This window comes from Lissotriton vulgaris, chromosome 6 (assembly GCF_964263255.1).
Source record: "Lissotriton vulgaris chromosome 6, aLisVul1.2, whole genome shotgun sequence".
Classification (NCBI taxonomy): Eukaryota; Metazoa; Chordata; class Amphibia; order Caudata; family Salamandridae; genus Lissotriton; species Lissotriton vulgaris.
In genome coordinates, this window is record NC_141694.1 from 344,662,637 (window position 1) to 344,690,200 (window position 27,564).

Below are 27,564 nucleotides of genomic sequence, written 5' to 3' on the forward strand. Positions count from 1 at the left end.
CCATCTTGCTGACGCCATCAAGGCTCATCACATCCCTCAAGTTGGAACTGTTAAAAAACGCACTCCTCTGTGTTCCATACCCTATGCCACAGAAGAACCGGTGCTACCTGAATGATGTCTACTATATATGGTTGACCAAGTTCAATGTGACAAACATACGTGGAGACACTATCCAGGACTGCGAAAAGATATCTATTAAAAATGTTTTCCACCACCTGCAATGATTTCACATTTGCATCCCCATACTCCTGCACCATATATGGCAGTTGCTACACAAGTCGCTCTATAAATGGTTAAAAGTCCCCCAATAGGTTTTTTGCCCATCATTTTACTAAAGTTTTTCAAGGCCTTTATAGATTTACAAAACAACAGCTTCCTTGTCTTTATTGCACTATTCCATAGGCCAGATTGATCGAAAAATACACCTAGATATGGGAAAGTTGGGGTAAAATCCAATGGTTTCGAAATATTGTACATTACTTTTCTCTTTTTATCTGCCCCGGATCCACAGTTCATGCAGAATGTTTTGGTACAATTAATTCTCAAATCCAGGTTAGTCGTAAAATGGGAGAAAGATGTAACCATCCCGGGCCATCAGGACCGCGTCATCAGCATATAGGAGTGCAGGGACAGATTTATTGGCTATCTTAGGCATGTCCCCGCACTCCTGCATCAATGTTATTTCCTGGTCATTGATGTAGATTGTAAATAAGAAGGGGGCAAGTACACATCCTTGCTGCGCTCCTCTTGCAATGCTGAATGACTTGGTACACTCTCCGTTCTTACCGAATCTTACTGTGGCTAAAGCCCCCAAGTAAAGCTCTCTTAGAAAAAAGATTATATTTTTCTCAACCCCAAGTTTCTCGAGGAACGACCAAAGCTTACTATGAGTGTCACAATCGAAAGCTGACAATAAGCCAACAAAGGTTAAAAATATGCAACCTCCCTTGGCTTTGGTGTATTTTTCTAAAAGAATGTGCATATGAAGGCCCTGGTCAATAGTGCCAAGGCCCTTCCTAAATCCATATTGTAGATCACTAATTATTGAGTGTTCCTCAGCCCATATTTGTAGTCTATTTAAAATTACATTGCCAAAAATATTAATGGATGAGTCTAATAATGATATGGGGCGATAGCATGAGCAACTTGTTCTATCTCCCTTATTATATACAGGTACAATAATAGACTCAAACCATGATGGTAGCAAACAATTGAAACAGGATGCATTAAACAGTTGTGTGAGAAGAGAACCCCATATATCCATGTTATTTTTATACAGGTCGACCAGCCCCCCGTCGGGGCCCGGGGCCTTTCCTCCCAAACTAGCTTTTATGCTTAAAGTTACCTCATTCAGGGTAATACCCAGATCCAGTTTCCTGTTGTTATGTGGGGTCTCCTCAACCACTGTATTCTCAGTTGGTATTTGCTCCAATGAAATTGGAGCACTATATAAATCTGCGTAATGCTTTACCCATTCACCCTCAGAAATAGCTATCACTACCCTTGCCTTGAATTTATCATTAGAAATGGGGCATTAACTGTTTTCCAAAAAGCTGCTGTGTTTCTGTTCAAAAATGCCTCACACAAAGAATCCCAGGCTTCCTTTTTCTAAGCATCCTTTCTCTTTTTCAAAGTCTTCTTATAGACCTTTTGCAGCTCCCTGATTAAAATCTGAGGTTGGAATACACCTTAGTGCAGGCTGTGTTAAACCAACTTACTGTTTTTTTCCTTAGGGTTTTTCGTTTCTACCTAGAGAATATTTTTGATATGTGAGGCAATAATTAATAAAATATTAATCATTACAGAGTTATCTGAATTTTCATCCAGGCAAGCAACAACACTGGATTCGCATTTCTTAATTAAATGATAGAGAAAGTCCTCTGGAACCACTTTAGTCCACTTTAGAGAGTAACCATGTTGTCTGTTCAAAACAATGATACCTATAGGCTGCCTTGGCATACTATCTCTAACATAATCATTGTGTGGATTCAAAATGTCAATGTTTAGAGGGAATGATCGCTTAATGCGATATCTAAAGTGTCAAACGTTTTGATCTGTCCTCCATATCTAGCTGAAATCAGTATAAAATTGAATATTGAGAAGGCACCTCTACCATTAAATTTGGGGCAAAAAGGGACCTCCGCTTGTCAGATTCTATTCTCAAAGCCCATATCACAAGAAAAGATAATTTCATTCAAGAGGTCCCCGCATGCAGTATGTTCAAAATGTGTTAAACTGGTCTCATTATTCAGCATTATTCCACATGTCCCTTGTTCTCCTCTTTTACATAGAGAACAGTTAAAATCCCCTCCCCAAATAACAAAAACTTCTTTAGATCTCCCTCCTAACAAGCATTTGACACTGTGCCCAGTGCTTTCAACATTTCTTCCATTGCCTCCGCGGGAGCATTGTTATAAAAATTAACAATAATCAAGCAAAACACTTTATCAATATGTATTCTAACCATATGATAATATCTATTGTTGAAAACTATCTCAATTTTCTCACATTTAAACAGGTTTGATACATAAGTACACTACAACCTTTTGCCCTACCATGTGCTGGACTTATTGCCGGTGAAAATAAAGTTTTAAAACCGCACAAATGGTGTGCCTCTGTAGCACAGGTTTCTTGTAAACTCAGTATATCATACTCATTTATAAGATATACCCAAATTTGATTGGACACTTTTGTTTTTAAACCTGCTACATTTCAATACATTATCGACCACCTACTCGCATTAGCTAAAATATCCACTCTACCAATTGAACCAGAATTGTCATTAATATCTTCTGATGGGATGTTCACAACTATGCCACTTTCCTTCAATGCGCCAGTCTCTTTAAAAGTAGTTATCCCAAGTCTAGCCCTAGAGTCCGCCCGTGAGCAATTTGCTCCTTCATGGGCATTAGGTAAAATATCCACAGAACCAATTGAACCAGAATTATCATTAATATTTTCTAACGGGATGTTCACAACTATGCCACTTTCCTTCAATGCGCCAGTCTCTTCTAAAGTAGTTATCCCAAATCTAGCCCTGAGTCCGCCCCTGAGCAATTAGCTCCTTCGTGGGCATTAGGTAAAATATCCACTGAACCAATGGAACCAGAATTATCATTATGATTTTCTAATGGAATATTCACAACTGGGCCACTTTCCTTCAATGCGCCAATCTCTTCAAAATTAGTTATCCCAGATCTTGCCCTAGAGTCTACACATGAGCGATTTACTCCTTCATGGGCATCCCCAATCAAAGGTATCACATTTGCGAGATTAGACACCGGTGTGACAGTGAAATTCCCAGTTCCAAGTCAATCTACCCCCTCAAGCCCAAAGAGCATCTCAAAGTGATTAAATGTAGGGATATGGCATTAGTTTTTATGTACAGCCATAGAGCCTCTATGCTGTATCCCAAAGGCATGCATATTTGGTGGAGCAGGAAAAGAGGAGGGATAAAAATAGCTTAGGTCAGAAGTTTGTATACCACCATCTCCTCTTTGGTGGTACCAATCACAAATATGACAAACCACCCGTCTATCCCTGAAGTTAGCAATGATGCAATCACCAGCTATGTCCTTTGGTCTGTGACCCACACAACTTACTCTTCGCACGTACAGAATTTCACTGTGTATGTTAGACGGGAGGGGTCTATTCTTATTCAGCCAAAAGATTACCTTGTTTTTTAATTCAGGGTAGGTTTCTATTTTATCGTTATCCAACTCAGGGACCCCAGATAACATAACAGTATATGTCGAAGAATCTGGTGGTAAGTCAATACATGGATAAAGACTCTTATGTTTTACACCGTTTACAGTTTCCTTAGCTATATATGTGGCTTTTTTCACCTGTCCAACAGCCCCGGATTTCTTTACCGCCTCCCTCTCTTCCTTGTCGTCCCTCCCCTTCTGGAATCTGTGTCCTTTTTCCCGAGGTTTTATCAACTTTACTAAATCCATTTGGTGACAAGGAGGGTGTATTAGATATTATCGAAGTTGGCAGAGGGGTGGTAGTACTTGTGAGTTCTCTTGTTATGTTGTCTCCTACTACACATTGATTGTGCGTGCTATCAGCTAGTTTTTTCAATATATCAGAACTAGCTGTGGTTACATGTTCGAGTATCCCCAATCTTTCGCTAATCAGTTTAATCCTCTCTAACAGAGGTAACATTAAGGACTTTATAAAGTGCTCAACTCTCTCCATAAAGCTATCGGCAAATTGAAACGGGGGCAACGGTGGCTCGGCCGACTTTGCAGACAATACCTTTGGCAAAGGGATAAGTTTCAGTGAGGGTGTAATAGTTGATAGTGGCTGCATCAACACTACAGGGTTCTTAGCTATTTTAGCCGTTTTACTTATTTTTGGACACCTTCACTTCCGAGAACCCCCACCACGTTTCCTCTTAACAATAGGTGCTGACACTAAAGGTTGTTTTTGAGACTGGGGATTAGAATTATCTTTAGCTGTAGACCTTATAGGGAAGCGTGGGGTCATTTCAATAGATGTATTATCTGAGGAAGAACCATTAATCGAGACAGTAAAACTAGCCTCAGTTGTCGTGGGTAGATTAATCAGCACCTGTGACTGATGATCGTTACTATCTCCCTGGTTTACAACATAGTTGTGTGTATGTGTACCTAGTTTTTCTGGGGTAGTAGCTGACATTATAGCTCCCAAAGATGATCGTTTAATGTACATGTGTTCTAATGAAAGGCGTCGTTCAGTCAAAGTGATCTCATGCTCCAGTACTGATGAAGCCCTAGTTATAAATTTATCCAGTGTCCCAGTAACACTCCCGCCTATCGCTGCCTTACTCACTTTCCCTGCACGTTGCGCCATTAATTCTTACTGCTATATAAAGCTTAGCCCAACTTTAATATTGCACAAAGCAAGGCAAATGTCAAATATCAAATGCAGTAGCAAAAGTAAGAAATCCAAGAGGTAAACAATCTTACGAATATACCAATGTTTGAGGGGTGGCCCAGCCCTGCCTAGCCTCCACCAGTCTCCGATGGGCTCAGAGGGCCCGGGCTTGGCCCTGCGCCCGCACACGCGTGTGCCGCGCAGCGGTAATTATGATGTTCTTTAATAGATCGCAGACAATGCAGCGCATGTGTGTACACTCCTGTGACCCCCTGGGACCTGGAGTCCCTTTGGTGAACAGTCTCCGGTCCTTTTGGTGACAAAACAAACAGCGCAGCAAGCTGTATTAACCCCTTCGCTGCTCATGACGAGCTCAGCTCGTCATGCAGTACACTGGTCGTGTGTTGATGACGAGCTGAGCTCGTCATGAACAATGGGAAATCAGAGAATGCAGCGCCGCGGGGGAAAACCTCTAGCAGCCAAGGTGTTAAAGGCTGTATATGCGGGCAATGCGGTGCAGGTGTGTCCTCTCCTGTGGCCCCCTGGGACCTGGAGTCCCTTTGGTAAACCGTCTCCAGTCCTTTTGGTGACAAAACAAACAGTGCAGCGGCTCGCGCAAAGCGGGAGCGACAATCTGTATTAAAGGCTGTCAATGCGGGCAATGTGGCACAGGTTTGTCCTCTCCTGTGGCCCCCTGGGAACTGGAGTCCCTTTGGTGAACAGTCTCCGGTCCTTTCGGTGGCAAAACAAAAAGCACCACTCATGGCTATCTGGTCATATGAGATCAGGAGAAAGTAACAAGTTCAGGCCAATGGCAATGGAGCATGGATCAGGTACAGGGACGAGGTTAGTCCTGCTGAAAAGTTGCCTTCTCGGTCCAGCGCAAAGAGTTCTGTTTGTAGTGGAGCAGGGCTGGCGCCATGGACTGTCATCACTATAGTGTGAAGATCCTGTTGCTGTCCTGAGCGGGTGAGCTGGATCTTCATGGTGGAGTTCTCCTCGAGCAGTCGATGCTGTAGCGTGAAGGCTAGGTTGATCAAACCTCACATTGGTGGGCTGTGCGAAAGGCAAGGTTTTGGAGACAACTGACCCATTTGCGGTCATGAAGAGCTCAAACATTTCAATTCAGCATCTCTGAGGCCACACCAATGGTCCTTTATCTGAGGGGCATCACCTGGGGACAGGGCTTGATCCAGTTGGATATGGGTACTGGTTCAGTCGTTTGTGAGCAATTATACCCTGTGGCTCTGAACAAGCCAGCAGCCTAACCCTTGGAGTCACTCTGGGAGTCTTTGGTTCATGTGCTGGAGAAACCCTGACTTAGGCAGGAGGGCAGCATGGCAGGAACCCAGTCTAGCAGCTGCAAGACAATAGTCCAACAGGGCAGTCCAGCAGGGTGACAGCCCTTTCGGCAGCACAGCAGTCCTTCCTGGCAGAGTCTCCACCAGTATAGAAGCTTACTGAGATCCACTATTTATCCCTGGGTCTTCCTTTAAAGTAGGAGGAGCTTCCAGAGGTTTCTCTTTGAAGTACATAGGTTTCCTGCCTTTGCTGCCCTGACTTCTGAGTATCTACAGGGAGTATGCAGCCCTGTGTTTGGAGGCAGGACACAGCCTATTCGAGTATAAGTAGGTCTGTGCACAGCTCCACCCTCCAAACCTGCTGACAGCTGGACTTTTTGTATTCCTCCTAGACAGCCACATACAATAGAGAGTTTTGGTGTGCCTGGACTGGCCTTCACTAGCAGGATTAGTGGTGGAGCTGTGCAAACATAAACTGGTTTCCTTCTCCCATTTGGAAATGATCACTAATTAAAAGTAATAAGGTAACTCCAGTGTTATCCTATGGAAGAGGCAGGCCTTGCAGTAGTGAAAAACCAAATGTAAGAGTTTTTCGCCACTAGGACATGTAAAACTAAAAGGTACTTGTGCTACTTTTTGAATACACTGCACTCTCCTCTCTGGGCTCTCCATGGCCCACCCTAGGGATGACTTGCATGTTTTAAAAAGGCTTATTTTGCCAGGTGGAAATGTCAGTTTAAAATTGCACACACAGGCAGCAATGGTAGGCCTGAGACATGTTTGAAAGGACTACTTAAGTGGGTGGCACAATCAGTGCTGCAGGTCCACTAGGAGCATGTAATTTACTGGTCCTGGATAACTGTAGTGCCACTTTACTGGGGGCTTACATGTATAATAAGTATATTAATTGGGTGCACGCCAATTCTTCCATGTTTTAAGGTGAGAGCTCAAGCACATTAGAACTGATTAGCAGTGGTAAGGCGTGTAGAACACTAAAGGCAGCAAGAACAATGTCAGTGAAACAGGAGGATGGAAGGCAAACATTAGGGGAGAACCATGCAAAGAATACCAAGTCTAATTATTGTTCAACCAGGTGTGGTCTGTTAAGTCTATTTCGTACATAAAGAACATAACTGTTAGTGATCAGAGACAGGACACGATCAATCTCATCACTCTACTCTAAGCTTGGTGTACTTTCAAAAAAATTTTTAGCATGCCATTCAGTGCTTCACAACTGAACCATTCCTTATACCTGAACATTAAACTGAAAAGCTCAACAAACAGAGACACCTTCGCAGCACCAACAGTCTTCATCTGGAAACAAAAAAATACTTGCACACAAACTTGCTCCTCTTATGGTTCTACTTCAAAGTTCAAGGAACAACATTTCCTAAATTGCCAAGAGTGACCTCCCTTTCACACCCTTAAAAAACGGCCTGAAACAGAAAGCTACAATTTTCCTTCTAATTACAAAACGTTAAAATCATTTTACTTTTTGTCCTCTACCTTTCAGTTTACCCACTTGCCAAAATGACATGTGCTTATATTTTTCCTCTACAGCACTAAGAGTGATAAAGTTGAATGACAGAAGGAAGACCTCAAACTATTCTGATGAAATAATATTGCTAAAAAATATTGAGGTCCACCCAAAATATTGACTTTACATACTTGTAGTAGAGGGTGCCGCTCGCAAAGAGGTTTTTACTAACCGTGTGTCCTGTGTCCTGCTCACAGCTAAAGGAGTAGCTCCAGAGACTGTTTGCTGCCCTTTTGCTTCCAGCGAGGAGGAGACCAGCTTTGTGGCCGCAGTGGAGGCGAGAGGCGTGGAGCCCGGGACTGCGAGGACCAGCATTCGTCACCTACAGCTGGGTCCTCTTCCCGCGTGAGCCGCGCCCCCTCCCAGTGCCACGGCTCCAGTGAATCACTCATTACCTCTCGCGACCCCCGCTACGCGGGAGCCGCTCACAAAGAGGTTTTACTAACCGTGTGTCCTGTGTCCTGCTCACAGCTACAGGAGTAGCTCCAGAGACTGTTTGCTGCCCTTTTGCTTCCAACGAGGAGGAGACCAGCTTTGTGGCCGCAGTGGAGGCGAGAGGCGCGGCGCCCGGGACTGCGAGGACCAGCATTCGTCACCTACAGCTGGGTCCTCTTCCCGCGTGAGCCGCGCCCCCTCCCAGTGCCACGCCTCCAGTGAATCACTCATTACCTCTCGCGGCCCTCGCTACGCGGGGGCCACTCGCAAAGAGGTTTTACTAACCGTGTGTCCTGTGTCCTGCTCACAGCTACAGGAGTAGCTCCAGAGACTGTTTGCTGCCCTTTTGCCTCCAGCGAGGAGGAGACAAGCTTTGTGGCCGCAGTGGAGGTGAGAGGTGCGGCGCCCGGGACTGCGAGGACCAGCATTCGTCACCTACAGCTGGGTCCTCTTCCCGCGTGAGCCCCGCCCCCTCCCAGTGCCACGCCTCCAGTGAATCACTCATTACCTCTCGCGGCCCCCGCTACGCGGGGGCCGCTCGCAAAGAGGTTTTACTAACCGTGTGTCCTGTGTCCTGCTCACAGCTACAGGAGTAGCTCCAGAGACTGTTTGCTGCCCTTTTGCTTCCAGCGAGGAGGAGACCAGCTTTGTGGCCGCAGTGAAGGCGAGAGGCGCGGCGCCCGGGACTGCGAGGACCAGCATTCGTCACCTACAGCTGGGTCCTCTTCCCGCGTGAGCCGCGCCCCCTCCCAGTGCCACGCCTCCTCGTTCTCAATCAGTACTTAAACAAGCCCAGTAACGCGCACCGCGGGACGCGCGCGGGTCGTAGCCCGGGCAAAGCCCGGGCCAAGGGCAGGCCCGTTGTTGCCCGTTAGTGTCTGATAGAGTCCGGTCCGGGCCAATCCCCTTGGCTCTCCACGGTAGTTCGTCCACCTCTCTGTACCCAGGATCTCTTCCATGTCCACCATGCCGGGAAGAACCAGAAGCAAAACTAAAAATGCTCAGGCTGTAGCCCAAATCACCGGCCCTATAGATCAATTTATCTCTAGGACCACCGAGGTAATTGATCATAGTATATCTCTATTGGAGCGTAGAGTGTCACTCGATCTTATGAACGCCAAACGTTTGTCCCTGGATCTTACGAAAGCTAAACGATCGTCCTTGGGTCTTTTAGTATCTGCAGCTTCACCCATTCAGCAAAACCTATCTGCTTGCACCCCGGCCCCACCTGTGACTATTGCAGATACTAACACATTGCCATCCTTAGTTGATCTATCTGTAACACAACTCGAGTCAGAATCATTACTATCTGAAGGTCTAGAGGTCACCCCGGACCTAGAAGCCTGTCAAAGTCTAGAAACAACTATAGATAATCACCTTCGAGGTGTAAGGGAAGGAGAAATCCCCAAGCAAGGTAATTCTCACCCTTCTGAAAATACAGTAGCTTCTGATCACCTCACGGTACCTGAGAAGGAACCCGGAAGGGATCGATCCAAACAATTGACACAACTTGCACCATCAATGACAATTTCCTCAGTTGAAAATAATATTTTACCACCTTCTATATTTACTGAGGATACGGATAACCCCTGTAAAACATGCAAAACCACATCGCAATTAGCTACCTTAATTAAAGATCTTCTTTCACAGCAGCTTAAACCCATACAAATTAGTATAAGAAACCTGGAAGCCCAACTAGCTATTCTATCACGAACCCATCCCAGCACAAACAACCGACAATTACTTAAGCAAGGGTCACAAAATGTTACTCATCCTTCAAAAGCATCCCATCCAAAACAATCAGTCGTTGTAAACAAACAACCTGCATCGACTATCCCTCCCTTTCAAAAAACAAAACCTAGTCCCCTGATACAAAACCAGCAAGCTTCAGCGCCTAGTGTACAAAAGACCAAACCCAACATGGAGCTGCCCCTCACGCCTACTATAGGCCCGGAAAAAACAGGAAAAACTGGGAAACTAGCAACTAACGCTACATTAAATCATTCCATAAATAAACCGACACCTCCATCCTTTAAACTATCAGTCACACAACCCAATCTGACATCAAAAAAGACATTAAGATTTAGGCGCCCAGTGCACCTCCCATTAGAGGCAACCCTATATACAATTATTATCACAGGCGTACCTGAATTAACAGAAGGCATGACTGAAACTAATTGGTCACTTAAGAGCAAGGTCATGCAGTGGCTAAGTATAAATAGACCACTAGAACCATATCACTCCGGAGGGATCTCCACAGTCCGTAGAGTAATATGGATAGGGGACGAACCCAAGTCGATCCACGGAGACTGCATTATAGTAAACTGCAGGGATCCATCTACCGTGGACCATATCTGTTCATGGCCCTCACTGGAGAAGAAAGGCGGATTAGACGCCCAACATCTTTCCTTCTTCTATCCTCCAAAGAATACCCATCAATATACTTCCATTCCGAATTGGCAGCACCCCCAAGACGACCAATGGAACCAGGTGGGATATAGCCATAGTCAAGGAAATAGAAATAGAAATAGAACCAGAGAATGGCAGAACCACCCCTGGCAAGCTCCCAAAACCCCAAGAGCAAGAATGCCCAAGCTCACACTATCCTTCTTCTATCGAACCCCAGACCACAGTTAAAACCATCTAATTCCGGAAGTCAACTACAACAAATTCACCCCATTAATATCAACTCCCACCTTGAGACTATTGTAGATACTTACCCTACTATTCCTAACGAAGTGACGACGAAATTCTCGATTATCCCTACGGACAGTATAGATCAAACCTTTCACCAACCAAATTATTTGAGCAATACAACTAACTTTCATCTTATACCAATAGAGCAACTTCCTAGCGAACCCCCCGTCATACATATACCTTCTGACTCCAATAAATTGACTCTTTCTATAATGTTTTGGAACGTAGCAGGGCTGTTCTCTAAATTAACGATAGAATCATGGTTTGAAACAGTAAGGCAACATCAAGTACTATGTTTCCAGGAAACATGGTGTACTGTTGCAAATCATTTAACGGGATATAAAACCTTCTTTACTCCAGCAGCCCAGGGAGCTTTGGGAAGGCCTAAGGGAGGTCTCGTGATGTATGTCGCTAATACTCTCCCCCTCTCATGTATTAAAATGCTAAAAGAGCTCCCCTCATACCAAATTATGCAATTAAACTTCACTAATGATTCCATTTATATCCTTATCAACTATTATAATAATTTAACTACAACGGACTGTTTGATAATTCTAGTGGAGATTGGCACATATCTGCTATCCCTGTTAAATGACTTTAATTCTAATACAGTACACCTACTATGGGGCGGCGAATTCAACCTACCACTCTGTTCAAACTACAAGAGTGGAAACTGTGGATTGCATAACGAACATGGCACTCCTATGCCCCATTTTGCTCTTACGACCTGTGGAAACAAGGTAAACGAGATTCTATTTTCCTTAGATTTGGACTATGCAAATGAGTTAGTAGAGCCTCAGAAGGATTTTTCACCTACTTTCCATGGAAGAGGCTTTCTAACTACCATAGATTATATACTGTCCTCCCATTCACTCAAGGGACAATTAACGAACTTTGAAACCGGGACAAATGCTACGAGCGATCACTATCTAATCAGTGTAAGAATCTCCCCAAAAATGGCTAAGGTACATTCTGCAAAAATGAGTCTTTTAAATCAAAACTCATTAACTATGAACAAGCTGAACGGCTATACAGTCAAATGGGCCAAGATTGACCCGATCGAAGCCCTGGCTACTCGAATGTCTATCCACAGATGCCCCACCTCGGTCAATTACTAATAGCTTCAAAAACATCCTGGAAGCAATTGATAATGAACTTTTTGTCAACCTTAAGAACACAAAGCCCACTACCACGAGATGGTTCGATACAGCTTGCCGAAAAGCCCTCTCTAGTTTAAAGGAAGCTCTACATAGACCCACAAGAAACCAATTGGAAATTTCTAACCTAAGGAAACTTTATAACCTAGCCATACGGGAACGCAAAAAAGAAATTAAGAAAGATCTGTGAGCACAACTCCATGATAGTTCCCATAGAAAGGACAGTGCCCAATTCTGGCAAGCTTTAAGATCTCCTTTCCTGGCCGATAACGCAAAAGGTCAACACCTGGATGTAGCAGTCTCAGAGGATGACTGGGTCACTCATTTTTCTAAAATCTTTGGTCCTTCCTCACAAAGCCCCACGGAAATAGGAATAGAATCAAGCGAATCCTGCATCCTGAAGAACAACATCTATCCCATAAGCATTCATTTCCATCACAGTGAAGTTGTCAAAGCAATTAAGGCATCAAAATCAGGAAAGGCTCCGGGTCCTGATGGAGTTCCAATGGACATTTTTCTCCATAACATAGATCTTTGGTCTCCGATAATTACTCAGGTCTTCGCAGCAGTAACATCGGATGGACTCTTTCGGTCCTGGTCCACGTAAATCTTATTGCCCATCTTTAAAAAAGGCGACCGTAACGACCCAGCTTGTTATAGGCCAATTTCCCTTCTGGATTCCATGGGCAAAATTGCAGGTTGAGTGCTCCTGGACCGCTTACAATCTTGGGCCCGGGAAAATAACATCATGACCGACCTGCAATATGGTTTCCAGAAGGGGCTCGGGACAGTGGAGCAGGCCCTGAACCTTGCCCTCTTGACAGGGAAATATGTTGGCGCCAAAGGAGGTAACATCTTCCTCGTCTATGTCGACCTTAGTGCGGCATTTGACTGCGTCCAACACGGAAAACTCTGGAAAATCCTCAGTGATCTCGGAGTGGATCCCCCTTTAATAGCTTTCCTTCGCGAACTATATTCTAATGCTTCTGGGCGAGTCAGATTCGGTATTAATGGTGAGCTGTCCCGCTCATTCCCAATAACAAAAGGTGTGAGACAGGGCTGTGTACTGGCTCCCTTTCTGTTCAACCTTTACACCAATGGACTAGAGCAGGCTATGCTGGAGGGGAGCCAGGATCTACCCCAGATAAACCATCGACCAATACCGACACTGTTATACGCAGATGACTCAGTTATCCTGGCCCGCACATTAAACCAACTCCAGAAATAAATCAATAAATACAGCAGCTTCATGGACTCACTTGGTTTGAAAATCAATATAAAAAAGACTTTTACAATTCATTTCGGCCCTAGGGTTAAAAATCCAAAACCAATAGTGGTGGACAACATTAAGCTGGAAAAAACCTCCGTTTACCCCTACCTGGGAATTCTCGTGGATGACGCTCTGAATTGGCGTCAAGCAACGGTCACCAGAAACCTTCTGTTTCGGCGCGCAACATCGGCCTTGATGTCATTTTCAAGAAAGCTGGGGAAACCTGCACCATTGGAACTTCTGAAGATTTACTATGCCAAATGCCACAGTGTGGCCATCTATGGAGCAGGAGTGTGGGGACACGGCCATATCGATCACCTGCAAATAACCGAGAATTCCTTCATTAAATATGTGCTGGCCCTCCCGCAAAGCGCCCCGAACTTTGCCTCCCATAATGAGCTAGGCATGGAATACATAGTAGACACTATCCGTTGCCAACCTATTTTACTGTGGCAACGTATATGGTCCAAACCCGAGTGCCACCTAACACGTACCTTGATCACAGACTGTTTAGCCCTAACAAACTGGCAAAAGATTCCGTGGCTGCTCTATGTAAGGAACTTTTTTTATGACCTTGGCCACAAGTCATACTTTGACGACCCCCCTACTATCGAAGACATCTCCAGGAAACAGCTAAAATTGATGTGTCTGGCGCACTTGAGAGAGTTGAGAAACCAGGTGGAGATTATAAAATCTTCAAACATCCAGATCTGTGCGATACAACCTCTGAAAAGTATGCAACCCTACCTGTCGTTTTTTCTATCAAATCATGAAAAAATTTTATTAACAAGATTTCGCTTCAATACCTTTTTTCGTTTGGTTTCATTTCCTGAAATTCACAACTGGTCCCGTACGCTCATGAACTGCCCATGTCATGGAATGTCTCCACAAACAACAATTCATGTTATTTTTTTCTGTAAGTACTACACAAATGCTCGTAAATCTTGGATACTTCCACTTCTTCGATCTGCTGGTCTCAGACAGTGTCACCTTGCACTCTTGTTTTTGCAATGTCTGTATTCACCGCATGTAGCTAAATCTGTAGCAAGGTTCTTAAAGGCCTCCATCACAATCCGTCAAAAACTTATAAACTGAGCAGAAGAACCTAAGTAATAAGCTCCTTTTTATGTCTTTCTTAAATGTTCTCTCTTATTTTTATCCTATGTTTATGATGAAATGTTTGGCTTTGCCTTTTGCTAACTATGTACTTTTTATGATTATACAAACTGTAATCGAATAAAAGTTATTGAAACTGAAACTGAAACTGAAAAAACTGTAGTAGAAAATACAACAGTGTTGACTACAAAGAAATAGTGAAAAACAATATGAACATTGCCTACTTAAGAATATGTATTACAATTATTTAACATTAGGAAAATGTTATTTAATTTTCGATAAGGAATACACTTATGAAAATATACATCTTATACAAAGCTAACATCAATTTAATAACATTTAAAAAATTAAATTGCTACAAACTTATAAATCTTTAAAATATTTGTTAAAGATGACACTATATAAAAAATGTATGTTAAATTATATATGAAAGGAGATTAATTAAATACATGAATACACTAAATATATTAATACATTATATAACAACCCAAATTATAAACACGTCTAAGTATTATTTAAAATTCAAATATGTAATTATAACACCATAAAACTAAATTAAAAAAAATACGTTGTTAAACCTAACATGGCAAAGATTATGATGCATAAAAAATATAAAAATAAAACAGTAAAAAACGAAATATAACAATTGCACACATGTAGTCTTTTAAATAAATACCCTCAGAGTGTTTCTAAACATATTGAAAGAAATAGAAAATGGTGATTAAACTTCAAATTTAACATACAAAAATAGGACGGAGGAGGAAATTAAGTTTGCTGTTCTAAGTTGAATCTAACAGACACTGAGGCAAACACAAATATCAGAGGTAAGAAAATTGCATGTATTAGAGGGACGTGCAATCAAGTTTACTATTCAAGCTCCCACATAATAAACATTTGGGAAAATGCATATATTTGTGACAAACACATATACTATTCTAACTGCTCTAATGACCACCCACTTTAGATCAGGTCATATAATCCCTATGACTTCTCAATAACTACTCAATAGATAATATCTTAAACAGATCTCCTGCTCGACTTGAACACCTGCTTTCCCGCTCCCTGGAAATTTAGGGTGAGCACTTTTTTTCTGCATAGCAGGGCAGGGTGTCAGCTCCAACTCTTGAGTGGTCCAAAACCAGTTCCAAAACTGCATGTGGCCCTGGCCCTCTGGGGACTACTGTTGAAATACTCAAACTTCTTACTCTCTCAAAGGCATATGGGGTATTCCTTTTCTCAAAAGTGCTTTGTTGGATACTACAGTGGTAGACTAACGTTGATGCATATATCATGGACCTCACATGACAGTTCCCAGTGGTGTTTCTAATTTGTGTGCTCCTGTTGGTTTGCTCCACCATCAGGGACATCCTGACTCTACCTTCCATGGCTTCCGATGTTGCTGCTTTTTCCTCCATGGGAACATCTTGGCTATAGAGGCCTAGACCTCCTACCCTGTTCTGTAATGGCCTTCTCAATCACTTTGGCTAGATAGGCGAGTAGGGGGATGGGAAGTTGCATATCTCATTTGGATCAGCTGTGGGCTTCTTGAGAAGGGTGTTCATTTCTGCAAGTTTATATTCATTCGAGAAAGTGGCAGACATGATGGAGGTTTTGATGATGGGGTCAGGGTGGTGCTGCTTGGTGATGTTCCTATATTCTAGAGTTAGTGGCAGAATGGGTCTGTTTGTGAGGTTTATCCATTCGGTCAGGTGGACATCTTGATTGGTGGTGGGTGAGTTCTCTGGGGCTGGGTTGGAGAGCGAAGTTGCTGTAGATGGTTGTGATTTTGCTATGGAAGAAGTTGGATAGGTTGTTGCAGAGTTGTTGAGAGGCAGCAGTATTGTTGATAGTAGCTGAGGGCGAGGTGAAATCTTTGACCATCAAGATGATCTCATTGCTGTTGGAGCTTCCTTTGAAGCGGTCCACTAGCGCTTTTTTCTAGGTGTCTCTAATTTGCCTGTGATAGCACCTGAATGCAGCCTTGTGGGTAGTTCTGTCAGTGGTGTAGTGGCTGGCTCTTCATTTAATTTATACATGTTTACAGTGTCATTTTTCAGCTTGAAGTGTAGGTGTTCCATGAATGGGGTGGTGTTCTTTGCGGTTGATTGATTCCTTGTCGATGATAGCGAGTCCTCCTCCTGGCTTGTGATGGTGGTCTTGTTGAGTGATCTTGTAGCCCACTGGGATTGCTGTAGCAATGTCGGGTGCCCAGGAGGTGTTGATCCAGGTATCTATGATGTAGTGAATGTCCAGTGCGTCGCTGCTCAGAAGGTCCCATATTTCGGTAGTGTCCTTGTTGAGTGATTATGTGTTGAAGAGCATGCATGCAAGTGGGAGATGATGTGTGGGTTTGCTATGGCATGTGGTGTACTGCGTTAGCACCCATTAGCACTTAGACATTAGTCTCCGTACCATTACTACACAAGCATTACAACACATGCAATGTAACAACACATATCCTTTAGTACGCAAGTTGTTGCATCTCATGCATTGTTACAACGCATGCGTAGTCGGGGAGGGGGCATTCATTTTCAGGGAGAGGGTCTGCTGCATGCACAAGTCATTGAGGGGGCCCGCTCCTGCCCTCGGGACTCCTTATTCTGCCTGCCCACGACGGAGGAAGCCGGAGGAAGCAGGAAGGGGGAGAAGATTGGAACAAGAGTGGAGGTGTAGAGAGGAACCACAAGGAGAGAGAGGTAAGAGGGGCTGTGTAGGGGCTCTGTAGGGTTGTGCAGGGTTGTGTACTTGTGTGTGTGTAGTGTAGAGTAGGGGCAGGGTCATGCTGGGGGTAGTGTTTTAGGTTTACGGTAGTGCTCTCATGTTAGTGTAGTTTAGGGTACTGTTTTAGGGTTCAGGGTAGTGTTGGGGTATCGTGCAGGGTAGTTTCTGAAAGTAGGGACAGGACTGGGGCTAGGGGAAGTGTCGTTCAGAGGGTAGTGATTTAGGGTTTAGGGTAGTGTAGTGGTGTTTTAGAAGTGTAGGGTAGTGTACTTTTTGAGGGTTTTGGAATTTTTTTCAACTTTTGGATGTGTAGTGTAGTGTATTTGTATGTAGTGTTGTTTTTAGTTTGCATACATTAACACTTTCAATGTAATGTTATGCAAACTAAAAACCTGCGTAGTAACGGTTAATGCTAAGAAAAAAACACGTAGCAATGGCATGCAAACTAATTGCATACAAAATAACAAGTTATATTCATGTAAGGTGGCAGTGTAGGCGTTGGTTGGTGTGTTTTAGGAGGGGTTGTTGTGGGCATTAATTCTAGTATTTGTGTGGGGAGTGTGGGTGGGTGGCTGTTGGGGAACTGGCAGTAGGTACAGATGAAATCTCCTACCATAGTGTGAAGTATGGCAAAGCAGCAATTGGGAGAACGGTTTCCAGGGTATAGTGACCTACGGAGTACTGAAGAGTAATGCTGTGCAGTGATTGGACCAGGTTTCCTGACGCTGTGCACAGTCCAGAGCCAACGGGTGCAGGTGGGCTTGCCTTTGGTGTGCCTTAGGCATCCCTGATGCAGCTGTCATTATGTAAGTCATAGAGGGGAGTAGGAGTCCAGGTTGCCATGATGTCCTTTCATGTGCTGATGGCTGAGGAGAAATAAAGTGCTCTTGCTTGTCTTCTTCTTTTAAAGACAATTTTTGTGGGAAAACCAGGAATGTAATTTCCTGTCCAGATGGATGATGGGAAATTCTGTGATGTCAGTTCCTGTGTAGGTGGATAATAGGAGATCCAGTGATGTCACTTCCTGTGCTGATGGGAAATGAAGGGCCCTCTTACGTCTAAGTCAAGGTACCGACTGACACCCGGTCAGCGGTCGCGACTGACACCCGGTCAGCGGTCCCGACTGACTAATTAGGATGCGACCGAACACTGTTCTTTTGCATTCCTGTACTTTACAATGGGAGCATGTATTCTGGTCAGAATACATGCTCCAATTGTTAAATAGGAGGGGCAGTACATCCCTGCACCCTGTGGCAGACCACTTAAGGTGCCTGCCATGGGGCGTAGGGATCAACAGGTGGACACCTATCCCTTGGCCTCCAAGTTGAGGCCCTGCACCCATGGGTGCCCTGCTGGGGGTCCCCAGAGTTGAGTTCCAACAGCCTTTTTGTGTCAGAAAGGCAAGCAGAGAAAGTCTGCTGAAACCCCACATCGTAATCTCAAGGGCGGAAAGAGCTGCCCTTGGGATTACTGACAGCATTCCGACTGGAGGACGGACTCTCCGGGCCTGTCGGAATGACCGGTCAGTTTACTTTCCCACCGCCTCTATTGTAATGAGGCGGGTGGAAAGAAATCTGACCGTCAAATAAGGATACGGTCGGAAAGGCTCCTACCTTTTCCGACAGCATTGTAATTGGCCCATAAGCCCTCCTGCTTGGCTTCTCCTTTAAAAGACGACTTTGATGGTAAAACCAGTAATGCTTAAAACTGCGAATCCTTCAATAGGATGCATCCCCCTAGTCACTAATAGGTCCTGGTAAAGGTTAATAAATAATTTCAACTTTTCAATTTCCAAAGCACAGCAATTTAATCCGTATACACTATAGCGAGCGACTTCACTCGTAAGTAAACTATTTGTACAAGTTTGGGCTAACATTCTGCACATGTATCCGAACAACGTTTATGAACCATACGAGAGAGTGTTAGCTCGATACACCATTACGCTAATTCACAAAACCATTATTTACTTAATTTTAGAGTTATGCTGCACTTGTTTTTCTTGGTTATATGGTCATATGGCAGTTCTCCCACAAATATTTTTAACCAGCGCTACATGTCTAGCATCACGGATATTTGCGTTTCACTTGGATTGCACAGGCGTTACATTTTCAGGATCACGGTTCTTATCATTAGGAAAATCACGATAGAACATGTGCACTCTTTTTTCTGAACAAGCATGTTTTCACCAGTATACCAGCATCATCACCCACCATAAACTGTACATGAATTAATGTACAGAGCTCATTTAGATTTTTATTCATGGGAGTCTCCTCACAGTTTACTATTATTAATTAATTTACAGCATTAATCCCCTACGAAGGGTACATTACCCGAAATGCATTGGAACATCAAAGGGATAGTCGCATAACTTATGTTATGGAAGAATTGTGGATTGAGAAAAATCTCATTTAACATGGAATAAAATTTTGGCTATCATCAAGAACAAGATTATTTGGTTCTCACTACTAGGAAATTGAAAAACTGAAATTATTTATTAACCTGAACCAGGACCTATTGGTGCCTAGGGGATGCATCCTATTGAAGGATACGCATGTTTTAAGTGTCTGATAGAATGTACTGCAGCGGAGTACGTTACCCCAGGTGCACATCAAAAATTAAATACTTGGTAAACTAAGATTACACTTTGGATGTGCGCGTAAGAATAAAATAGTAGTAAAACCAGTAATGCGACTTCCTGTCCAGCTGGATGAAGGGAAATTCAGTGATCTCTCTTCATGTGGAGGTGCATGATCGGAGAATCAGTGATGTTACTTCCTGTGCTGATGGGGGCATGGCCAAGCCGCGGACCAAGATGGCTGCTCGGCATTGAAGCTCCCCTCGGATGCCCCAGTAACATCCGACTGTCTACACTCACATTGCTCTTCTCTGTGCTTTGACATGAGCCACTACTCCATTCACCGACGGTGCTCCAATGGAGCTGTGTATATGACTGGAGCCCGCCGTAGCTACCTGAAAAATGCTCTGGATGCTGGAGGGGAGGAGCCTGCTTCGGCCTGTGGCGCAGCCTGGAACTTCTTTGCTGCAGCTGGCCTGATCCCCGTCTGTGACTACTACCAGAGCCTGTTCTGTGGTTGCTGTTTTTGGCATTCGTGGTGGTGAATGAGATGCCATTTGCCGCCCCACACTCGCTTGCTTGCTTCTGCAATCACTTGGCCCCCTTCTATACACCAGCATATGTGGAGGGCTGGGTATACCAGTGCCGACACTCCCTAAGTCCCCTGAGGTGACAGGGTCCTCGGGTGCGCCAGGGAGGCAGCCGCCCGGCTGCGCGTGAAGTTGGTGGGGGGATGGGCAATTGGGGACACGGCGGGACCAGTGCTGCAGCTTAGTGGATTGCCGGCTGAGTGGCAACTTCCGTGAGGCCTCGTCATTGGGCTTCAGGGGCTTTGAAATAGAGGTGCTGATTCACCTGTATAATACAGCAGCAGAGGAAACTGGAAGGCCATAAACTGCCCGGGTGGAGCCACATGCTGGTGTGACAACTGAGACCCTAAGGACTGTTGGGAAAGCAGTATCCCAGGTTGCGCCACAACAATCAGCAGCAGCGTTTGGCCTACCTTGTTGGGTGGACTGGATCCTGTGGTGCTGTGTGACTGTGTACTGAACGCTGCCCGCTGTAAAGGACTTCTCTCGCAACATTAACATTGCAAATCTAACGGTCACCAGCACTGACGACCTGGTGACAAGGCGGACCCCGGTCTATGTGCAAGACGGTGACCCTCACACCGCAAGTTGTGGGCTGCTGTGCTTATGCTGTTTCATCTTGGCTCCAATGCGACACGCCAATTCCCAGCTTCTGGATAGCTGTTTTCAATAGCCGCCTGCGATTTCCGTTTTCAGGCTCACACAGGCATGGATAGAAAGGATCCCAATAAAAGGATGTTGTCGGTCCCCATTGCCAACTGACAAAGCACGGGACCACAGCGCTATCTTGGCGGAGGGTGGCCAGGATTCGACCGTTGTTCAGGACACTGTCTCCTCACACCCCGATTTACTAGCAGAACTCAGAGCCAGCTTCAAGTCGATAGATTGCAGGTTCGACATCCTTGACAAATGTCTGGATGCATTGGGGGCCAATATCAACATCCATGACCGACGGTTTGACAACGCGGAAGGGCGGATATCTAATCTAGAAGACCGGGCTGGTCAATCAACAAAAAGACTGGAACGCATGGAAAAAATTCTAAAAGACATTGCCATGAAGAACAAAAAACTTGAAGGTGCGCAGCCTCTGCAACAGCCTCCGCATTATTGGGGTCCCGTAATCGTCGAACAAGGGAAGAATGGACAGATTTGTGGAAGCGCTACTAGTCAACATCTTTGTAAAGAGGCTTTCACCCCTGGTTTTGTGGTAGAACATGAGCACTGCTCCTTAGGCCCTCGTCCTAATCCTGGCAGCCCACCTCGGCCGATAATTGCACGTATCATGAACTTTCAAGACAGGGACACTGCATTGCGACTAACCAGGGAGAGAGGTGCATTGTCGTGGCATGGCTCCGGTGTGTCGCTATTCCTGGATTTTACGATCATGGTCCAGGAAGCTCGTCAAAAGTTCATTGGTGTTGAGGCAACGCTACGTAACTTGGGACTCCGGTATGGTATGCTGTATCCTGCACCCCTATGAGTCGACATCAATGGTCGGTCCTGCATCTTTGATAATCCCACTGAGGTCCAGGTGTTCTGCAGGTCTTATAAAACCACCAACGGCCAGTGAAGATGGAACTCTCAACTTCCCCCCACAGCGGCTCCGTCGCCAGTGTTGAACTATTCTCACATGACTGAACATTACGTTTACTCTGCATTTGCCTTTAGTATTTACCTTTTCTTAATGCAGCTCTATTGTGTCACAAATTGTTCTAACATGACAACTGAGACAGTATAAGTATTGTTTTTTCACACTATCCTGATACTGCAGGGCACCCCTAGGTGCGTAGCACACTGTTGATCTCAAAGCTTACTGTGCATCATTTTGTGAAGTGGTGTTTCCAAACAAGATGTTTACAGGGTGTATTAGGTATTTGGTTGGCTGGGATGTTGCCTTGCAAGATGGGTTGCAAGGTTGAGCAGGGGTGGAGGGAAGGGATGTTCTCTGAAATGTTCAATGTTATTTCTTTATCAGCTCCATGCACAACACTCGATAGCTTTGCATCACTTGCTACACTTCTACTACATTATTCCACAACACAAATGGCTACTGCTCCTAACTTAGTAGACCACGCAAATCTGACTCTCCTCACCTGGAACATTAGGGGCCTCAACAATCCCAAAAAAGGCAAACACGTTCTACAGTATTTGCAACGGCACAATGTGGACATTGTCTTTTTGTTGGAGACTCACTTGCCTAGGACTAACACCACAACATTTGCTTAATTAATTCAAGGAAGGTGGGTGACCCAATATACCCTTGCGGGTTCGGGCAGATAATGTAAAGTGACAAATACCAGCAAGGGAATTTATTTCAAACAAGGAAATGGCTTACAGAGGTCAGATTAGAACATATGAATATTAAGTTCTACTGGCTTAACCACATTGGGATCTGTACTTAATTAATCTCAAACCACCTTTTTAGTGAGATATAGAGTGAGCAATCACAAGAAAAATTAGATGAAAAATTAGCAACACGGGTAATCTTTTCTAAAAAAGATTCTTTTATATATGCAAAAGTATTTAAAATACGAAGGGTACAAAGTAAATCACAGATTCAATCAAAGATTCAAATGTCAGAGGAGTAAATGATTTGTCCTGTTAAACATCTGAAAAAAGTCCAATCAAAAATAAATTCACAACAAATGACTACTAATTTTTAGTAAGCGTCAGATGTGTGGTTGATAACCGAAGAAAAGATGGACTTAACAGTCGACGTTTTGGTCTAGTGTTGTTGACTAGTAAGACCTTCTTCAGGACAATGTGTATTGTGATGGTGACCACTTGAGAGAACTCATGAAGACTCGAGTTCCCCGATTAGGTACGAGCAAAATTTGTGGACCGTCATGATTATATGAGACAGGAGATAATCTTTTTGCACACGGAAACCCAGAGGCACAATCCGTGAAGAAATGTTCTGGCCGTCTGGAATATTATGGATCATAATTGGATCTCTTCTTTAGAGACTTTAAATTCTGCTTCACGGTGATCTTTGTGGAAACCTTACCTGGATTGCTGTTGCTGTAAAACGCTGTAGCTGGGACCATTACAACAGCGTCTTTGCCCGCCCGCCTCCCGCTCTCTGAAACCTGATCTGGAAAGGCTGAAACATCGAGTGGAGCACGGTGCAGGGGCAAGAAAACTTTGTTTCCCAGCAGCCCTAGCGGCACCGGCCGCGTCAGTTTCGCACCAGGCGGCGCAGAAATACGGCGTCACCCCGGTCAAGGGGGTGATCTTTGTGGAAACCTTACCTGGATTGCTGTTGCTGTAAAACGCTGTAGCTGGGACCATTACAACAGCGTCTTTGCCCGCCCGCCTCCCGCTCTCTGAAACCTGATCTGGAAAGGCTGAAACATCGAGTGGAGCGCGGTGCAGGGGCAAGAAAACTACGTTTCCCAGCAGCCCTAGCGGCACCGGCCGCGTCAGTTTCGCGCCAGGCGGCGCAGAAATACGGCGACACCGCCGTCTCGCGGGACGCCGGGCGAAGCCCGGGCAAAGGGCGGGCCCTCTGTGGCCGAGGTAGGCCGGGCTGGGCCCTGTTATTAACATTGTCCATGTCATTATTTACATATCATACTCTTGACAGTTAGAGGAAGGAATATTGTGTGGAAACAATTAAGTCGCTTACCTGCAATTATCTTCCGGTTAGTCATTACTGCATCTCCAGAACCTTATTTATTTTTTTATGGTCATTGTACTATTTTGTGACCTTTTTTACTGGAGGTAAATTATTTGTATAACAACGAACTGCGAGAAATTTCTGCAGAAGATGTCTAAAAAGCTCCGTTCTGGAAGGCTAGTCGGAGGAAAACCTGGTGCAAAAATAGATACTACTCGCATGAGAAATAAATCTGTGAATAACCCCCCGTTGAAGGGTCAATGTCAACTTTTTGAGCTATGGGACATATCTACGGATAAGAAGTCTAATCCGGTTGTAAAGGAAGCTCTTCCCCCTGCGGCCCAGGTGCATCTTACTCAAGCTGTTACTTCTCCTATGTCTCCGTCCTTGCTGACCGCGCCACCGCAAACAGAAGCAGCGGTGAACACCTGCCCTGTTTTTTCTGAAGGGGACGGGGAGAGTAAGCTTGGCGTTCACGCATCAGAAGGAAAATTGGAGATTTAACTACCTATGCCTCAAGCCCTTACCTCAAATGATAGGGTAGGTGGGGATTCCTCACCATTATCTATTGATCTTGAACTTTGTGGCCGCTATGTAAGTGCAGCTAATTTGGAGTCTCTTGAACCTAGTAAGCCGTCTGGGGGTGCTACTCCCTCCGGGCTAATGTTATATAGTAGTACTCCCTCGTTAAATGGACAGGACATGTCTGATCTGTTGAACGCTTCCAGGAGTCCGGGTCTCAACCTTTCTGGTATTTGTCGCTCAGCTGAAGCTAGTGATAAACCTATATCAGAATCCCTGATTGCCCTGGAACAATTATTAGCCTCCATTTTATTTCTCCTGGGGAAATTTGTAGGCAGCTCGGATTGTATTCTGGACTCAGTTACGCAAATACTGAAGGCATTGTTACTAAAAACACCAGATACAAGGAGTGCTCCCCCTTCCAAGGTTGAACCCAGCTCTCCAAAGGGGAAAATAAATGTGCCTATAGTGAACTCTGGCATAAAGGCTGCAGCAACAGTTCATGAAACTCACACTACAGTCCTGCCTTTAACTGCAGTACCCAATTGTGTTAAGAACTCAGTTCTCGAGATTGAGGAAGAAAACAAATCTATTCCCGGTTCCAAAGTGGTTCAAGACTTATTTCCCATTTTTATGTCAGAAAATAAAAAAGAACATTCTGAAGTTAAACAAGAAGTAAAGGTAAAAAACGGTAAACATAGAAATAATAAAGGGAATAAAAGGAAACCAATCCGAAAATACAGGAAGAAAAGACAACGACGGATAATTTTCCAAAACTCCTTAGCTGTGTCTGAGAATGAAGAAGTAGACTTTGATCCAACTTCTACGTCCCTAAAGGCGGAAATTGAACTCTGTCCTCCAATAACTTTGGAAGTCTTGTCACAAAAGGAGGGTTCTGTTCCGAGTCCCTCTCCGTCGATAGCACCAAGAGCCCCAATCTTATATCAACTTGGGCCTCTTAATCCTTTGGCCTCTTCCTTTTCTCCTGCACCCGCGGTGGGAGACCATCATTCTCTCTCTCGCCAACCAAAAAACTCAAAGGTTCATGTTGACACTCTTGTGTTAGACTTTTTACCTTTATTTGATGCAGATTTATTGCTAAACAGAGCATGGCTACTTAAGCGTTTTAGCGAGATTGAAAGGCTTCACCCAATCCAATCTAGGGATATTGAGCTAGTCTCCTTGTCTGGTGGAGACAGGGTCTCGTGTATAAGGGTCAAATTTTATTCACCAATCATTGTAAATTTGGTATTACAGCAAGCTGAGAATTTCCAACGATCTGGTATTGACGTTTTGCCTGTTTTTAGCCTTGGTAATGCCAACCCTTCCCTGGGGATGGCACTAAGGGGTGATAAACAAAATGGGGTAGCTTCCCCCCTTAGAGACCTGAAGATTTGGGTCTCTAAAGGGAAACGTTCCGTTTCCCAGGTAAAGCCACTCCCACCGATCCAGAACTCCTCTTTATTAGAGGATAATAATCGGTGGAATTGGCTGCATAGTGCTCTATCTACCAAGACCACAGATAACCCCAAATTGTTTCACCATCTTTAACACCTCATTGAAAATTATTTCTTGGAATGCGGCAGGGATTCATAGTAGCCCAGAGAAATTTGATCTTTTATTTTCTCTGGGAGCAAATGTGATCTGTATCCAGGAAACATGGTGTACTAATCTGTTGGATGTTTCGCAGGATTTTTATGTTCTGGAAGTTCCAGCTGCCCCTTCCAAGAAAGGTCATGCTAGGGGGTGAATTGCTTGTCTTTTATCAAATAAATTACAGTGGAGATTCTCCCATTATAATGACCCAAGTAATCTCTTTCAAGCTATAACAATAGCAAATCTGTTTGGCAACTTTAAAAACTCACCCATTGTTATTCTTAATGTGTATATCCCTCCAGAAGAGAGTTTTAATCTCATATTGAAGCAGGTATTCAGTTATATCGGCCAAATTAAAAATGTACCATCACCTCCGGAAATTATTATAGTAGGAGATCTGAACTGTAAAATTTCCAACGCTAGTCTGAAACTCTTCAGAAATCAATCTAAAGAAGAGGCGCATTTTGTCCCCCAATCCCTCTTTCCAGAGAAGTTAGTGACCAACAAAAGGGGGAAGATTTTATTAGAAGAATTAGCGGCAGTGGAGGGACTCATATTAAATGGAAGATTCCCGTCCGATGTGCCTGCTGAATTCACACATAAGTCTACTTTTGGGTCTTCCATCTTGGATTATGCAATCTCGGATTACGATTTGTTTCCTTGTATCCAGGACCTTAAGATTATTCCTACAACTCTGAGTGACCATAGTATAATGCTCATAACTATTACCCTAAACCCCTTGTCCACTGTGCCATGGTCCCTTAACGGCAGTGACGTTGATTTCCATGTCTCTACGGGAAGGTGCTTTTGGAATCCTTCGGCCATTAATGGGGTCCATAATAAATTATGTGAAACTCTATTAGAATTAAACGAGTGGCGTGGTTTAGAAATAGTTAAATTTGAAAAACTCATGCGAAACATCATTTTAGATGTAAAAAAGGCTTCCCGCCCTAGAAATGGGGTAGTTGTGCCCAGTCTACTACGTATCCTGAACAAGGAAATAAATAAACTAGTCCATGAGCAATATCTAGATAGAGTTATGGAACGAGGAAAAGAAATTTCTAGATTAAAAAGAAAGAGATGCAGACTAAAAGCGAAAATGAAAAAGGAGGAGGAAGATACAGTTTGGATCAACTTGAGGGAATCAGTTGTTCAGGGTAGGATTAGAGAATTTTGGGCAATAATCGGGAAGGGATGTGGTACTAGAATAAGTCTCCGCCCCATCCCTATAGCTGAAGAAGTATGGATCACCTATATCCGGGACCTCTATGCAGGGAATGGCACTTCAGGTGAAGATATTATCCTAGATGCTACGCCTGAAGGGCTCATTAATTATCCCACAGAGGAAGCAATTGAAATAGCTATAAAGAATATGCGCGCCTCTGGTGCAATGGGTCCCGACGAACTCCCCATGACGGTCTTGAAGCAGGATCCTACAAGGTGGAGTAAAATCTTGTATCCTCTGTTTAAAGCCTGCTTCTTGTCGAAACTGGTACCTGCTTCTTGGAGGGGAAGTATTTTGGTCCCTATTTTTAAGAAGGGAACTAGGGATTGCCCCAGCAATTACC